General features: G+C 45.8%; 1 protein-coding gene across 5 annotated transcripts in view; it reads right to left on the reverse strand.

Moving 5' to 3' along the window:
- The window catches only part of MSRA (methionine sulfoxide reductase A), a 368,732-nt gene that overhangs the window by 51,247 nt on the left and 305,135 nt on the right, over nt 1–12,350 (reverse strand). The gene's annotated exons all lie outside the window — the stretch shown is intronic.

Genomic DNA, 12,350 nt, shown 5'->3' on the forward strand with positions numbered 1-12,350 from the left:
GCTTCCTCCTGGTGAGGTGTGGATCCCAGGCGGCTGCTCTGGAGACCCACTTGCTTCCACACCCAGCACGTGGCTGTTCACAGCTCTCCTCTCAAAGAGTCACTTGCCAGAGGGTGTTTGCCCTGCGAACCCAGCAGGGTTCCAATCTGATTTCCGAGGCTGAAATCAGGCAGCTGCAGTGCTGTGAAAGACACAGACCGCTCGGTCCCAAGCTCTGGACCACGGGCTTCTAGCAGTCTCCATGAGCCATTTTGGTATTACATCCCACCAGGCAGAGACAAAACAAAAAGTGGAAACTGCAGAATACAATTCTGGGTAAAAATATCTCTACTCCTTACCTCAACCCTCCTAGATGCCTCTGGCTCCCATCCGCCCCACCCCAAAAACCCCAGGACAACGCAAAGACCCAGACCACACCCCAAAGGATAAATGGGCACATTTTTTTTTTTAAAAAACAGAGAAAAACAGAGCAGTCACTGCTATGTAATACGCTGGCTGATCTGCTAATGGAAAAAGACTGCTACTAGTAATATCAGAGAATCTGGTTCTTTATAAAGCAAACTGTGCCTCAAATCAGAGGTCCCACGTAGATGCTGGCAGAAACCTCCTTAAAGGGGATTCAGGCCACCTTCTGGTTTGGGATTTTGCCAGGCAAGAATGTCAAATAGAATTAATGTTAAGCCACACAGGCGAACTGGCCTGGTTTTCACCCTCCGGTTAGGTCCACCTGTACAGCAGGCAAATCACTCCAAGAAAAACTCGTGATCATTACGTTCAGTGAGACAGAGCACTATCTCCTACCCAGCTGCATAACATGAATTACTGCTAGAAGTTAGTGCATAACTTTGCAGCCCCATTTCTCAGATGAGGAACCTGAGTCAGATCTAGAAAGCTTGAGTGGCTTACCCAAAGTCACACAATAAAAGAACCTGGGCTAACGTTCAGTCCTTTTGATCCCTTCCCTGCTTATACCCTTTTTAAAACGGGGTTCACACAAGCTCTCTTGTTGCCTGACTTCAGTGCAATGATACAGTAAAAAAGGCACCTGTGCATCTATTATTGTGGCTACGCCCAGGAATACTCGCCTTCACTAGACTAAAATCTCTTTATAAAACCAAACTTTATATAGTTGTCTTTATATATTCAGTACTTAGCATATCTCAGTTCATTGCATGTGGTCACTGAACATTTGTAGTTGTAAGAGTTGAACTAGACCACTAAAACTGGTTCAAAACTCCAAAAAAGTTAAAATAGGATTCCCTTGGGGTTTACTGTGCTGACTAGAGGCCACTATTTATTAAGCACTTACTGTGTGTCAGGTACTATTCTAAGAGCTTTACCTGGAATAAGTTATTTATTATTTACCAAATCCCATGAGGCAGGTCCTATCATTACCCTTATTGTAGAGATTGGGAAACTGAGGCAAGGCAGAGAAGCAACGTGTCATGCCCAAGATCCACGCCCAGATAATATCACAGCAGAGCCCATGACCTTAAGATGGTGCTATCCTACTTCTAATTAGGTATTTTCTGAATCTGCACTTGATTAAAAATACAGGTGCAGTCCTAAAGACGCCTTGCGATTAAGTGAGTCAAATGGCATTTCTGTTTCTGGCTGCATTGTAGAAGCCAGGGATAGGGAAGCCTCAAGAAACTTGTCAGAAACACCAACGCCCTAAGGGACATGTGATCGCCCATGTACAAGTGGCGCTAATGTTTCCCAAGGGACTTAGCTAAAGGAATACATTAGCCATCTCCTCAGCAACAATGAGCAGCAGCTCAGACTGTCAGAAATGTGAGTCGGCCACCCAGAAAGGGAATTCGCTAGGAGAAGCTGAACCAAATCAAGCTGCAGGAAGACGCAATCTTTCCCAGGCCCTTCAGAGGAAAGTCCTGAACCTGACTGGGGAGGGGAACAGAGTGATTAATAGGAACTCAAGGTAGTAATCACGTTTTCCTCCCCCATCTGAAAGTCTACACAGAAACCTCCAAAGTAGCACTGATTGTATTGACCTAATACTCAATTCCATTCCAGTGCAAAGAAGTGGGGTGGGGGGAATTCTTTCCTTCAGAGCCGCCCAGTCAGGGCAACCAAAGTTACAGAGAAAGGACATGACCATGATCAGGCATTTCTGTCAAGTCCCAACCACTTGGTTTCAACCCCCAAAGCAAGTTGTTGGTCTTCGAGGTGCTGTAGGCACCAGGATGGTGTACCTGTGTGTTTTCCCATTTCCATTGGTGATGTGGTCTCATTATTTACCCAGGAACTGCCGTTCTGGACAAGCCAATGCCCAGGGACTGGCTGCTGGTTAGCGAGCATCTCCCTCGAATCCTTGACTCCCTGGCTGGTTGATAAGTTGAAAGCTGTTGATCAGCTGTTGACAAGGTGCGGCCAGCCCTGCCCCTGTTCTTCTCGAGGCACCCACAGAACCACTGGCTCCACAAACATCATTCCACTAGGGGCATGAAGATAGAAGCATAAGCATATGAATTCAGTTCTGCAAATGAAATTGTGGTCATGCCTCCGATATGAAGGTTCTTCATCTACCTTCAGGGCCAAAGATCCATACTGGCAGTCCTTATGTGGTGTGTGATGCCAACAGCTCCTGACCAGGCTAAGCCAGATAATCAGACTGCTACCCAGGAGATGCCAGCCTTGGTTCTCCCTAAATGTTTTGCAGATGGGGAGGATGGAAGATGCAAAAAAGATAGGAATAAGTAGGAAGAGCGGGAGCAGATTTGTGTCTGTACAAGCGTGCTAGTCCATCTGCGCTGCTATAAAGGAATACCTGAGGCTGGGTAATTTACAAAGGAAACAGGTTTATTTGGTTCATGGTTCTGCAGGCTGTACAAGCATAGCACCAGCATCTGTTTGGCTTCTGGTGATGCCTCAGGAAGCTGACAATCATGGCAGAAGGTGAAGGGGAAGCAGGCGTATCACATAGTGAGAGAGGGAGCAAGAGAGAAAGGAAGAGGTTTCAAACTCTTTTAAGCAACCATCTCTTGCATGAACTGGGTGAGAACTCCCTTATTACCATGAGGACAGCACCAAGTTATTTATGAAGAATCTGCCTCCTTGAGCCAATGTCTCCTACAAGGCCCCATCTCTGACATTGGAGGTCACATGTCAACATGAGATTTTGAGGGGACAAAACATCCAAACTATCTCCAACAAGTCGATCCCAAAGGTTTTCTGTCTGTTCAAATGCACACACCAGATTTCAAAAGCAAAACTGAGGGGGAAAGTCATGCTAAATGGCCAGACTTTGAATGGTCCAAAGCAAAGACCCGGACCACCTACCTCCTGCTAATATAGAGTGGGACACAGGGAAGGCTTACACTGTAATTTCACTCGTCATGTACTAGCTCTAAGACCTTGGGCAATTTGTAAAATACTTCTGAGACTTAATTTGTTGTTCTGCAATATTGGACTCATAAGACCTTCCTCACAGAATTCTTGTGGGACTCATATGCATGGTACCAGCCTAGGGTCTGGCCTGCAGGATGTGCTAGGTTGGTGGCTATTCTTATCACCATTCCCATACAGCACCAAGGTCCACACAGGGGTCTCCCCACTCCCGCTGGGGCAGCCAACCCATCCAATACCACCAGCCCTTGGATTTAGGAGAATCACAAATTTCTCCTCTAGTATCTCTGTCCATAATCTCCAAATTACATTCCATGAGTTTACTTCTGTACTTGCTTCTCATACTCTGCAGGCAAAGTGTTCTGGGACCAAACGGAGCCTAGGAATTTGGCCTGAAGAACAAAAGCCCATCAGCTCACTGCACTGAACATAAGGCGGCTTGACTTCTCGATCAATCAGCCTAATGGCAGGGGACAATGTCTCCACTGGTGTTTCCTGAGTTTGCATGGAAGCCAGGAACTGGGTGTGCGGTGAGCTGGGGAGGGCAAGCGTTGCAGTGAGACATGCATCTGCCCTTGGGTCCAGCTCACAGTCTTTTCATGGGTTCCAAAAGCCCACAGCCATGACACTGACCCCACAGCCAACGCTTCACTTCAGAGGTCTTTACAGACACCTCACTTCTCACCGCCTGTACCTGCTCAGAGCCCTCCAGGGGCTCCACGGCCCACCCTACCAGGTCTCAGCTCCTCTGCTGGATCCAACGTGCGGTCACAGTCTGGCCCGTTCTCACATGTCCCACTTGATCTCCCCAGCTTCCCGGCATGCACCCTCACTCCGATGTCCATTTTGTGCTGCCCCCTGTGCCTTCAGTCATGCTGGCTTCCTTCCTGGAATCCACTGCCTCTGGCCCCCATGCAAGCCAACCCTGACCCCCTTCCAGGGCCATTCCTGCCCTGCTTCCTCCATGGGGCCCACAAAGGCAGCAACTTAGTGCTGTGTCAAAAGCACCAGTCAGTAGCTGGGCAAGGTATCTCATGCCTGTCATCCCAGCACTTTGGGAGGCCAAGGCGGGAGGATCACTTGAGCCCAGGAGTCAGAGACAAACCTGAGCAACACAGTGAGATCCCATGTCTACAAAAGTATTTTTAAAATTAGCTGGGTGTGCTGGTGCATGCCTGTGGTCCCAGCTACTTGGAGGCTGAGGCAGGAGAATCTCTTGAACCTCAGAGGCAGAGGTTGCAATGAGCCGAGATTGCACCATTGCACTCCATCCTGGGTGACAGACCAAGACTCTGTCTCAAATAATAATAATATTAATAACAACAACTTAGCAAAGTGCTTAGCACACCCTTAAACCTATATAGGAAATCCTATTTTTAGCTTTATTAGAGTTTCTAGATTGGTTTTAGTTGTCTATCTTAACTTTTAAACCTTCAAAAATGGTAGCTATTAATTATTATTCCCTAACCATTCCAACCTCCCATTGCAAATTCCTGGGGCACCTCTAGTCTGTTTCACATCACTCACTGTTACTCATTATGGTTTTTTCATATCTTAGTTTTGTCTAATTGTAAGCTAACCCCCTTTGTTCAGAAAGAGAGACAGGGAGGGAGGTGGGAGGAGATTCATTTCAATTGGATAGTTACTGTCACTAGGAACACAGTAGTTGTATAAGTCAGATTCTCTGAGATTGAATTTTTTTATCTAGAAATAGGGAAAATAGCACATGCCCTATTTACTCGTAACGTTATTGAAGGGAAATAAAATAAAATAAAGTCATATATGCACAAGCATTTTACAACTGCAATACACTTCACATGCAGAAGGAATCTGTTTCTCTTATTTGTGAGCATTCTGAAAGTAATCTCCATGGAGTTCCCTTGGAAAACGACTCTGAGCACGTTCCGCTCAATGAGGCCTGTGATTGTTATCGTTTATTTCTTAATTCCCAATTGGACCCCTCTGGCTCCTATGGCAATGGCTGCCCAGCAGGGCCAATGACACCCAGCACGAAAGCCCCGAGTAGTGTAGAGGCAAAAGGTGGGAAAGCCCTGCCTGGTGAGAAGAGCTGACAATGCCCTTCCAGAGGCCCCAGTGCTGCCAACACTGCTCTATCATCCCAGACTCAATTGTCATGAGGTGGCAATGACAATTGCTGTAAATGCTTGAGATTATATGGCATCAACAAGTTCGTTCTGCCTGGGGCTCTTTGATCTATCATTCAATCTCATGTGTAGGACGATAGGGAAAGACTTCTGGAAATCCCACAGAATCACAGAGTCGGAGAACCAAACTTGGGCAAACCTTTAGCAAGTGTTGCTAAGCCAACCATGTCCCAAGTCCTGCAGGACATGGAGTCTAAGGACACAAAGATGGATGTGCCATGGTCCTTCCTCTTAGGCACAGTGGAGAAGGCAGACGTGGTTATGCTTGCATGGTAGGAACTGTGACATCACCGATCACTGAGAAGGCAGGCACAGAGGTATTGAGGCAAACAAAGGAGCTTCTGGTAGCTAACAGGTGGTAGGTGGAGGGAAAGGAGTCTGGAAAACTATACAGCCTTGCATGCCATACTAAGGGATCCAAACACCATCTTGGCTTGATGACCAATCTCTCTTCTTCCTTCCTAACTAGTAAGAATGTTTCTCTTTGCTGCTGTTTACTTTTACGCAGGAACATAAAAGAGAACGCTGAGAAGGAGAGGTAAACAAGTGTGTCACCCCTGAAGTGTGGGAACCCTGAGAGAAAAAGCTTGTGTCAACTTTGCATGAGTTCTATGTGGGGTCAGGGAAGCCAGGGAATGAGGGGCTGGCCGGCAGAGGTTTGGGGACTGAGGACACTCTCCCCATGTCCAGCATGACAGCGTGCTCAGGAAGCAACTTCTCCCATAATATAGAGGTATTCCTAGTCTTAAAGCTGCGCCATCTCTAGAGGCTGGGATGGCTCATTACTTCCCTTCTGGTTTTCAAATGCCTTTTGGTACTTATGTCCTTCCTAATCTTGTTCCAAAATAACATATCCTAAAAATAACCAAAGAATTAAGCTTTTTTCTAATCATCTATAATGACAGTGAGGGCTCTGAACCTTCATCAGGGTTGCAGCAGGGGTGCAGTGGGTTAGCATGGTCTGAAAATGTCCCCAGGGGATTCGGATGTGTCCAGGGTAAGAATCATTTGCAAAGGGTGGATTCGAATTGTGGCGAGCAGACTTGGATCACACTTCAGACACATCTTCTCATGACCAGCCCACGAGCGTGTGTGACAGCACATCCCAGAACAAAACGCCGGCGCCTTTTTTCTCCATGGCAACACTGGCACTTATCTGCTGAGATGAATGTCCCCATGCTGACTGACTCATCTGGAAGGAGGACAAATCCACATGGCCAGGCAGGAGCTGACCCTCTCCAGTGAATGCCATGGGGCATCTTTGATAAAGCAGGGCTTCCTCCTTGTCATTCACTGTGACAGCCTGATATTCCAGGTACATAACATGGCCTGGAGGTGGCAAGTACAGGACAGCAAAGTGGTTGGCCCAAGGGAGAGGTGTTTTACAATTCATCAAAAGGTTGCTCCTCAAGGCCATGTCCAGGACTTTGCTCCCTGTGCTCACAGTTCAAGGGACATGGCTGCTGCTCTGCCAGCAATTACCGTTAGATGAATAAATGATTAAACGACAACCAACATTACATTAAAGGACAAGTAGATTTTACAGTTTGTGTGAAATCTCTTTCCTTGGAAGCCTCAGGCACTGGGTCATTCTCTGCCTAACTTGCTATTTACTCACTGGCCACCCGTACGCTATGCCACCATGTATAACAAGGATTGCCCTTTGGAGGGACCACTCTTCTCACAGGAAGCAGTGCTCTGGTAGTGGGAGAAGCATGGAATCCAGAGGTAGAAAATCTAAGTTCATATCCTTCCTTTGCCACTTACTGGTTATTTGATCTTGACCAAGTCATTTCATTTCTTTGAACATAATGGCTTCCAAATCCATAAAACAAAGGAACTAATGAACCATGGTTGAGGGAATGAAAATGCCATGTGGAAGCATTTTGCAGCTGCAAAACACAAGACAAATGTTGGTTATTATAAACCAGAAAGCAAAAATGATGGCAAAACAAAAGTTTATAAAGACAACACTACTACTGAATATTCAGCATCAAGTTTCTTCTTCAACATGAATAGAACATGTATATCAAGTGTCCATCAAGGATTTGATGTTAGAACCTTGCCTTGTGGTTATGAACTCATGGTCTCATAACCACATAGGAGAATGAATGAATGGTTGTTCTTCTTTTATCTGCTATAAGTTATATAATAGTGCTTTTAAACCTAGAAAATTGGTGAATAATTCTCATATATATTTTTGTTTCTGTGACTGTTTTAAAAAACATTTTTTGGATTAACTGGCCCTAATTAAGTTAAATAAATTCTTATGCCATCAATAATGCACAAATAGAATGACTATTAATGAACATTACCTATCCCATATTAATAATTATTTTAACCAATGCCTCATTTTTAAGTTTTCATCCTAAAATCAAATTTTAATATATTGTAAATTTCTGTCCTCCTTATTACTTTTTCTTAATCTCTGATGGAGTTTTAATGCACGAAGCACCACAAGTCAAAAGACAAGGTCAAAAGATGACAAAGTCTTCACTGGGTGTGACAGTAACTTACTAAAATCAGTCTCTGTAAGTGGCATTTTGTTTGCTGTAATTACATTTCCTTTCGAAATTTCAGTGTTTGATTTCTTTGGGTACTTTGTCTGCAATTAAAGCACTCAACCATCAGGGGGCAGTAGTGCCATGATCATGCTATGTTCAAATAAGCTGTCTAGAATGGATGAATAGATTATTTCTCAGCTGAGGAGACAGATAATTTCTTCCTCCTCCTCCTCCTCCTCCTCCTCCTCCTCCTCCTCCTCTCCTCCTCCTCCTCCTTTCTCTTCCTCTTTCTTCCTTCTTCTTCTTCTTCTTCCTTCTTCCCTTCTTCTTCCATTCTTCTTTTCTTCTCTTTTTTTTTTTTTTTTTTTTATAAGAACTCTATGAAAGGGGCCATAATTCAACAGTATTTAAAAGGTCATTTTAGTTTTTAATACTTAACAAAAATATTGAACAGTTTTGAAACTTAATACTTCATCCTTAAATACTCAGTCACTACTTAATATAACCCTTTTTCTCCAAAAACTGAATGTAGAGTTTATCTCAAACTCATTGTGAATCCTGAGCTTGGATTCTAATACTTATTCTTTTAGCTTTTGGACTTCAGGCCTATTTCAACACACTTGTGGGTGTTGGTCCCTGGTTATCACAGCTGTGCCCTAGAATCACAAGAATTTCATTTTCTTGCTAAGCTCTTGGAGATCACTAGGGGAGAAGCCTTTGCTTGATGTTCTGGCTGTTAGATCAGCAAAAGGCCCTTTAGAGTTTACTGACCCATCTCCCAGGCAGAAGGGAAAAGTGACAGCCAGATGCAAGCATGGGTGGGCAGCAAACACTATGAAACTTAATGGAAGAAGTGACATTCGCTCTGTCCCCATGTGGTTCCCTTAGTAATGCCTTTAACTCAGGATCAGATACAAACTGTTTTACAACTGCTTTATATTAATAAAAGAGCTCTGTTCTTTCATTATGGAACAGTGCATCTTGAAAACAGCATTTGGCCAGAGGGCTAGGCAGGGTTTTAAACTCGCATCTAGAGATTCCCTCACTAGAGGCAACCAGGACTGGGACCACCCCACTCTGGTGCTGGCCCTGAGCGCAGTCGCCTCTCGGCCCCTCTGCTGTCTGTGGCCAACAACCTCGGCCCCAGGGTTTCTACAGATCAACACTCTCAGCCCCAGGAAGGAGTCACCCTTTCATCTTCTGATTTGGCAAAGGAAGACACCTTTTAGCAAATCGAATGATGGTGTTGCATTCCATCTTATTTGCACATTTTAGTCGTGTTTTGTTTCATTTTAAAATAAATTTGGATTCTCCTGATCAGATTTACAAGGCTGGGCAGGGGGAGGCCTTAAAATGACTCACTCTGTAAAAATACGTTGCAAGTATTTTCAGCTTCAAAAATATATCATCACAGTATGGAATGAACCAAATTTGTAGTCAGAGTGGATGTGTGAAGGTACACTTGTCCCACGATCCGGATCAGTGAGGTACCCTTTCTTCCCAGGGCTTCATGACTCATGATCATTCTGCTGTGCCTGGCTCTGCTGTGGCGGGACACTCACTTGTTTGCGGGGCAGGGAATTCTACCGTCGGGCAGCTCCACTTGCTTGGAAACCCTTCCTGATGGGCCAGCATTGGCCCCATTGCCATCTTCACCCACAAGTCCCCTCCTGTCACCTGAAGTGAGTGAGCACATCCTCTCTCTGCCACGGACAAATGAGCAGAGTCTTAAAAACAGCTTCCCCCCTCACTTGGGTTTCTCAGGCAAACTAGAACACCTTCCCCATGAGGCCTGCCTCATCCCAGTCACCCTCTTCCAGGTGTGCTATGGGTGAAGGTACTTCAGACTGGCTGCAGTGCTGAGCACAACATGCCAGTGGGGCCCAGCCAGCGCCAGAGACACAGCAATGGGATGTCTGCGATCAGAGCCCTTGCAAGTTCCTGTCTGCCTCTGGTACGCACTCGCAGTGTGACGTGGGGACAGTCAACACCTCTGTGCCTTGGTTGGCTCATCCCTTCATAGGGTCCTTGCTAATAAACTAAATTAAATGATCTGAGATAAGAACATACAGTACATGCCTTATACAGTGACTGGCACACGAGGATGTTCTCCATAACTGGCTAATACAGAAGCCCACCTTATCCATGAGGGATATGTTCCAAGACCCCCGGCAGATGCTTACAACCTCAGAGGATATGGGACCCCATATATACTATGTTTATCCATATACGTACCTACCTGTTATAAAGTTTTATTTATAAATTACACACAGTAAGAGATTATCAGCAACAATAATAAAGCAGAACAATTATCCCAATATATTGTAATAAAAGTTATGTGACTGTGGTCTCTCCTTCTTTCTCAAAATATCTTATTGTTCTTACTCACCCATCTTCTTGTGATCTGTTGATCTGATCACAAAGATGGCTTTAAGTGACTAAAAGGCAGGCAGTGTAGACAGCGTGGATCCACTAGACAAAGGGATGAGTCAGGTCTCAGGACAGATGGAGTGGGACAGTGTGTGATTTCATCAAGCTGCTCAGAACGGCAAGCAACTTAAAATGTTTGCATTGTTTATTTCTGGACCTTTCCATTCAACATTTTTGGGCTGCAGTTACCTGACCACAGGTAACTGAAACCACAAAAAGTGAAACTGCGGGTAAGGGGAGACTACTTAATTATAAGGCCCAACTGGAACACAACAAAATCATAAGACTTCAGGTCAACCCAAAGCGGCTTTTTACAGATGCAACACCATGGGCTGGCAGCCCTGGGTCTGGTGGTCGGCACAACTAGTTACGTCCTGCGTATTCTCAGCAATTTACTGATTCACTCATGATGTTAGCTGAGCACATACTAATGGTGCTCAGAACCAAAAGATCAGTGAAGGCAGCCGCTGACCACGAGGAGTCTAGCAGGATGGACAGATGTCCCCAGCAACGAAGCCTGGCCAGTGTAGCAGGTACTGTTACAGGTACAAGCAGGGGATGCAGGAGCATGGATGATGCTGGGGGTGAAAGAAAGCTTCCAAGGGGAGATGCCACTGTCTGGCCTAAAACCAAACCAGACCAAAAGATAACCACAATTCCCATCGCTGACCCTCACATCAAGACCCAGCTGAGCAGGCAGCATGCCTGGACTCTGGAATGTCTGTCAGGGTAATGGTTGCCACTGTCCCCACTGCCGGCTCAAAGAAAATTCCAGAGAGACTGCACAAGGCCTGGCTCAGGGCCACCCAGCGCCCTGCCCAGCCTAGGGCCCTTGCATCTTCCGAGCTCAGACGATCTTGCCTGTGGCACAGAGTTCCAAACTGTAGGCAGGTGTCTTTGGTATAAATTCAGAGCCCTCTGCTTCCTCTGCCCACTCATAACTTCACACTTTTCCCCAAGCTGCCTTTGCCTGGAACAGTTTCCCTAAACGAAACATGAAGCCTCTTCTCTTTTTCTCTTTCAAAAAATCAGTCTCCTCCGAGCCCATCTGCTCTGGAAAGCCGTCCAGATACAATGGCTGCTCTTCCCCTTCGACAGGCCACAAGACCAGTAAACATCACAGGCCCCCAGGTATCCCCAGTCTTGCCTATCTGTCCTGAAGGAGCAGGGGAATGAGGCAGGCAAGGTTGCTCAGCTTGGCATGAAGGACTGAAGGGGGATGCAGGTCGTCCCGCAGCCCCAGTGACTAGTCAAGGCAGGTGCGCAGAGGCAGGGAGGGATGGAGAGCAGAAGGAGAAGCCTGGAGCCAGGAGTCCTGACTTCACAGCACCATTCCTCCCTTACCCAGCATGTGACCCTTGGCCAGGGTGTTCTACCTCCAAGTGTCTTCGCTTTCTCATCTGAGCACCAGGAGGCCTGATGAGAGGAGGCGAAGACAAGTCTCCCTTCCCTACAGGCTGGGATTAGGAGGTGATCCCTTCTCCCCGAGACCGGGACAACTGCTCCTCCATCTAGAATCAGGCAAGTAAAAAGTTAATGTTCTCAGTCTATAAGTAGTTCCTGCTGTTGCAGATAAAATTAAATGGCATGGCTATTTTGGTGGAGAATCAGGTAAAATGCTGAAAACAAACTCTCCATCAAATGCTAGTCCCTTCCCCCAAACAACGTTCTTTTTTTATGCCCATTTGGTATTTGTTTTTAATTCTGGCTGATTGTCAATTTTAAAACCTGATGCATAGAGTGGTTTGCTATTCCGGAGGCGTTATTTTAAGATGAAACAATGTAAATTCTGACTTTGGATGGCAGATGGCTGGCAGTTCACTGTTTGGCAAACCAACTGGTATGGTATGTTGGAAGTTCAGAGCAGCAGGAATGCGGCTCCATT

This window comes from Rhinopithecus bieti, unplaced genomic scaffold, assembly GCF_001698545.2.
Source record: "Rhinopithecus bieti isolate Rb0 unplaced genomic scaffold, ASM169854v2 scaffold_13857, whole genome shotgun sequence".
In the NCBI taxonomy this organism is placed as follows: domain Eukaryota; kingdom Metazoa; phylum Chordata; class Mammalia; order Primates; family Cercopithecidae; genus Rhinopithecus; species Rhinopithecus bieti.